The sequence below is a fragment of the Azolla caroliniana genome, unplaced genomic scaffold, assembly GCF_043228905.1.
Source record: "Azolla caroliniana isolate FFs.n. ecotype wild unplaced genomic scaffold, voAzoCaro1.0.p SCAF_5, whole genome shotgun sequence".
NCBI classification, from domain to species: domain Eukaryota; kingdom Viridiplantae; phylum Streptophyta; class Polypodiopsida; order Salviniales; family Salviniaceae; genus Azolla; species Azolla caroliniana.
The window spans coordinates 20,136,281-20,142,280 of NW_028230440.1; positions in this window are offsets into that span (position 1 = coordinate 20,136,281).

Below are 6,000 nucleotides of genomic sequence, written 5' to 3' on the forward strand. Positions count from 1 at the left end.
TCTCTCCGATCCAATTCCCTTCCCGTCAAGGCAGGTTCTTTTACATATGTGTGTGTGTTTGTTTGTGTGTGTGCGCACTTTTAGTGGAGGTTTTTACGGGATTTGGTGAAAAAAAAGTCATTCTCTGGTCGTGTGTACTTCATTCTGGGGTTCTTGGGGTTCTCATTGGTTGGTTTTCTTGGGCGCGTGTGCCCTACCTTTCGATGTGGTTTGATTGTTTCACATGTTATCATATTGCTAATTGTAATTACAATGTAGTGTCATGGTTGTTATTATCAACTCCAGACAATCATAATATTACAAAATGTCGATAATATTATCGTTTGTTCCTGTTCTTCAATGCACAAACGAAAGAGAGTGGGTGAGAGTGCATCCATGTTTAACACCCAAAGTGCTAATGAAAATTAGATTTGAAATTCCACCAATGGTGATATAGGAGAGAGAGAGAGAGAGAGAGAGAGAGAGATGTTACATAAGGCTCCCATGGGGTGAGTAGAAGATGTGAAACACTTGCCTTAAAATAGTCAGGATATCTGTGGTAGTTGTTCAAAAAACTAGGTTTCTTGACCTATCGCATTTAGTAAAAGGTGGACATGTGACTTGAGACTTGTGAGCATATGCCTCAATGAGGATTTATCGTTTGGGAGTACAAAGATCAAAACATGTTGAATGGGCCAATGATATTGAAGGAAATTTTGCTTTTAATTCTATCCATGAAGATGGGAAATTGAATTTGCCCTTTTGCACATAGGATCCCATGTAAATATGCTTTCGACATATGGTAGAAGACAAGAGTTTTTTTCTTCTGTCTCGTGTGAATCAGCCTTAGTTTGTAAAACGTGATTGATCACGAGCGTACAACTAAAGGTGGTGGTTGATAAAACACATGTATTTTAACTTCTCCCAAGGGTGAAAACATGATAGCATGACTTCCGCTCCTTGTGTGAGATTTCGTACAAAGATATTGTTAGGATGGCATTGGGGTCACAAACGACATTTTTCTCAACACTTTCATTTGAATTGATTCTAGTTTCGTGATTTGGATTTACCCAAACAAAAAGATAATGGTGGACATATTATGCTCTTCATTTTGTGAAATATAAATGTGGTTGGGAATCCTAAACAAAATTGAAATAAACTTTTGGTTCACGAAGATCAATAAAAAGATCTAGGATGAGAGCATGTTTTAGCTCCCTATTATCTATCTAATCGATGCAATATTATGCTCTTGGGTTTGGCTCGTAGAATTTTGGAAACCGTGAACAGAGGAGTGATCGGTCTCTACGGAATAATATGTGGTTCACTAGAGACACGGAATACGAATTGTTGGGTTAATCTAGCATGTGTAAATTTTATATGAAAGCTGAACAAGTGTAAAGATGACATCTCATTACATACATATGCAATGACCAATTATGTGGTTCACTAGAGACGCGGAATACGAATTGTTGGGTTAATCTAGCAAATAGATTTGTGTAAATTTTATATGAAAGCTGAACAAGTGTAAAGATGACATCTCATTACATACATATGCAATGACCAATTAAGTAAACCTTCAAGTATGAATAAGCAAAGTAAGACTGAGGAATAATTAAATTTCACTTCACTAGAGCTTTGTGATATACAACTTACAAATAACAAAACTTCATTTGAAATGAATATAATGGTAGCAAAACAAAATCTTCATAAACAAGGCAAACATTAGGCTTTAGTCTCACATACAACAGGGATGCGTAGATAAAAATGTGAATGAAAACCAAATGTGACCATCAAGGCATGACGTAACATTCTTGACAAAATGTGATTTGTTTGAAACAAGACAACATGTGAAGTTCGGGGTAAATCATGGTGTCATGACCCCATGTTCTCTAAACAACTAAAATGTAAAAACAAGTCATGCATATGCATATAAAAGAAAACAATGCATGTGTTTTTTTACGATGAAGTTAAAAATTACAATATTGCAAATATATGCAACAAAACAAATAGAGCTATACACATTTCTACTATTTTCTCACAATTGAACTTATCAAAACAACATATATAGTAGTGCTAAAAAGATTGCCTTCCAAAATACAACTAGAATTGTCGACAATTAAAGCCATCGTAAAACTTAAATCCATCTTTACATGTTTGACCACAATGTACATGTATGAAGATTCAAAACATATGCATTGATGCATGAATATATGGTTTGTTTTGAATGGGATATATTGTCAACCTAAGCCAATGTTATATCACAAGTAATCACACTTAGAATATAGATGCATCTGGTAGACATCTTAAGGGATTCCTGAAGCTCCAAATGTACCTGTAAAATTAATGCTATAATATTAGGGGAAAATAAAAATGCTTGCCACAATGAGCAGAAATTCACATTTGTTTTTTTTTTACTTTTCAAAAATATTGCTTTCAATATTTACTTATTAAAAAATGACAACAAGGTAAGTGATAATTATGTACATACATATTTTAATTACTAATGCTAATGATATGTAAATGGATATTATTATTTAATTACAAAAATAAAATGACGAGTTGGATTAGGGTAAGCTAATTAAAATGTATTTATTTGGATTATGTTACATCACTTATCAAGAAAAAAACCTTAGTTGAGAGAACCAAAATTATCTTTCCACCTTGGAGGCCAAAGTTGGACACAAAAAGCAATTGAATATGCCGTGTTTAAAGCATCATAATAACAACAATTAGATTGAATAGTAGATCATGAAGAATATTAACCAAGTCCAACATTGCTTGTCCAAGGATATGGTAGAAGAGCTCCTCTTGAAGAAAACAAGCTTTATGAGACCAAAGTGGCTTTAGAGTACATGTACCAAACAATTTGATTTTACTACCAAGCACTCACCGATTGGATCAATGACCCATATAAGCTCAATGTACATAAGATATGATTGGATGTTTGATCCAATACAAATGTATAATGGTTCGTAGTGTTATTATTCTTGCAGAACCCAACATTTGATGTTAGAGGAAGGCATTCCATCATTATACATAATAATAACTCACACATAAGAATATGACAAGTGGTCAAGTGCCCAAAGAGGGAACAAAAAGCTGGTTGTTTCCTCCATAGGTGGAGTTTGTTTTACCTTATGACAGTGGGGGATATATTTTTTTCTCTGTTATCTTACCTTCCACTAGATTGTATCATTATGTGCTTTGTATACACTTATTGGATTGGTAATGGAATATATGATGTAGTTTGGAAAAAAAGAAGAGGGAACAAAAAGCTTGGAGGAGCATTATCTTATTTTTAAATTATCTCTAACAAAAACAGTCAAAGATTTGATCCTAATGCATCAATGGTGTGTTGCATAACTTGTCTTTAATAAACTGTGTACATTGATATGCTTAGGGTCAGAATTGACCAAACACTCACGCAACTATTGACCACTCCGGGTTATGATTCCAAATCAATAGGGAAACAATAACAAAATGCAAAACAAGGACACGCGATATTTAACGTGGAAAACCCTAAATCGGGAAAAACCATGGGACCCTCTGGGTACCAAAATTTCACTATAGTTCAAAGTGTGCGGACAGAAATAGCCTCCCTAGATCTCACTAGGGGAACATCAAAATCTCAAGGCCACAACATTTACACAATTTTCGTCTCACTAAGTGGACGGAACAAACAGAAATAGTAGAAAACCCAGAGAAATAAGACCTGGTTGGGATGATTGCCCACTTAGAGATGATGGTGCCACAACACCTGCAAATCGTAGATTTTGAAGTCCCTTTGCCTTTCTACCGAGTCTTGCAAGAACGTTGTAGAGTTCACCTCTATCTTTTCTATCTCTGTTGACCTCACACACACTACACGACACCACTGTTCATACATACGCTATATATGTTTACCATGACCAAGAAAAAACCTAACTTGGTTTTTGGCACTTCACCCATTTTTAGCCGTTTGACCCTTAGCCGGTTCTTAGCCGGCTTTCTACCCTTCCTTCTCCCATGTGGAGGGAAGCAAACAAAACGAATATATGTTATGGACATCTATGATTTGAGGTTGAACATGTAGAACACAAACCATATGAAGGCTATTGAGAATGAAGCTCAACCTAGTCTAGTGTGTGAACACACATTTGAGAATCTATGAGCACTCAAAGGTCAAAAGTCACCACTACTCTCTAAACATTAACTATGTGTCATAGAATCATATTCTATGACACATAACTAATGAGTTCCAAATTCCCCATGACTAACGAGTCTCCACATTCCCCAAGGTTCTAAAGAGAGAGTGTGTGTTATTGTGAATTAATGAAGAGAGAGGGTGACCTTATATAAAGCACCCTCCTCCTACTTCATAAAGAGTCGGTTATCCTCCCTTATAATGCTACATATTTGTACATCATATTCTCCGTGTTAATATACATCTTCTTGAGTACTTCATTTCTTTTATCTATCTTGTGTTTCTCTCCTCTCCTCTCCTCTTTCCACAAACACACACACACACACACATAACACACATCTCTTCTGCTGCACACAATCATATCCGATTCTTTACATGGTATCAAAGCGATTTGGTAGCTCGATCTAGCCCATCCATATGTGGTGTGTCCTACATTGATGTTCAAGAAGAATCGACTCATCGTTATCGTAGTGTCACTACATAGCTTGTGCTCAAGAGAGAAGGAAAAGAAGAAGTAAATCTACATCGACATAATGAATACTCAAATGGGTAGTGCTCTTCTTAGCGAGAAGTTGGACAGAAACAACTTTGCATCTTGGGAGTATAAGATGCACCAATATCTTGTTGGCCAAGGCTATTGGGGCTACATTCAAGTAGCACAAGAAAACAAACTTGACCCAAAGGAATGCGACTACTCAACATGGGAGCAAGCAGCAAGTCAAGTGATGTATCATTTGGCAACATGTGTCCATGATCACCTGCTTGGCTACATTCGAGAAGCCAAGATGTCGAAGGAAGCATGGGAGAATCTAAGGAAGATTTTCGCGGCCAACACAACCGCAATGAAGCTTCAACTCCACCAAGAGTTTAACAACATCAAACAAAGGGATATGTCCATCACAAGCTACACCTTGAAGATCAAGGAGCTTTGTGACTCGCTCAGCTCAATACGCGTCAACGGAGGATGATGAGATGGTGAAAATATGCCTAGGCAGCCTCGCACCACGGCCTCAATGAGAACCATCATTCTAGTAAGGGAGAATCCTCCCTCTTTCTTCGATCTTCAATTAGTGTTGTTTGAAGAAAACCATGTTCGAACAAGGAGCAACACCTCGAAAGGCCACATGCTCTACACACACTCAGGAAAAGGACGTTGTCCAACCTATGAAAACAACTTGCAATTTCGGGAAGAAAGCGGAAACAATAGAGGAATGTTAGGAAGAAGGGGGAGCTTCCATGTTGGTCCAAGCCGACAAAACTCAATCGAGTGCGGATATTGCGGCAAGATCGGCCACCACGAAGAAGAGTGCTGAAAGAAGACGCGTGAGTCGGCTTCCACAAGCCAACAACTCACCAATTACGCCACCAACTCCAACTATGAAGACCATTCTGGAATGTTCTTGACGAGGCATAGAGAAAAATCTATGTCGGCTTCTATGTATGGTTCGTCGACTCCGGTGCTTCGAATCATATGACGTCTCATGAGGAATGGTTCTGAGACTTATGAGAGCCGAATCAAGTCGGCTATGTTGAGACTAGAGACGACATTACTCATCCGATTCGGCATATCGGTAATGTCCCATTCGGGAAAGAGGGCAACCAAACATACATTAAGAATGTCTTGCATGTACTGACCACCATGAAGAATTTGGTCTCCGTCAGCCAAATTGTGGAGCAAGGCATGCAAGTTCGATTCAACCAAGGTGGTTGCTTCATAGAAAAAGAGGGCTGACTCATCACTCGTGGACGAAGAGAAGGCCGAATGTTCATTCTCGATTCGCACGAGATGAAATCGGCCATGTTTGCAAAAGGCACCTTGAAAGCCGACACCGACATAG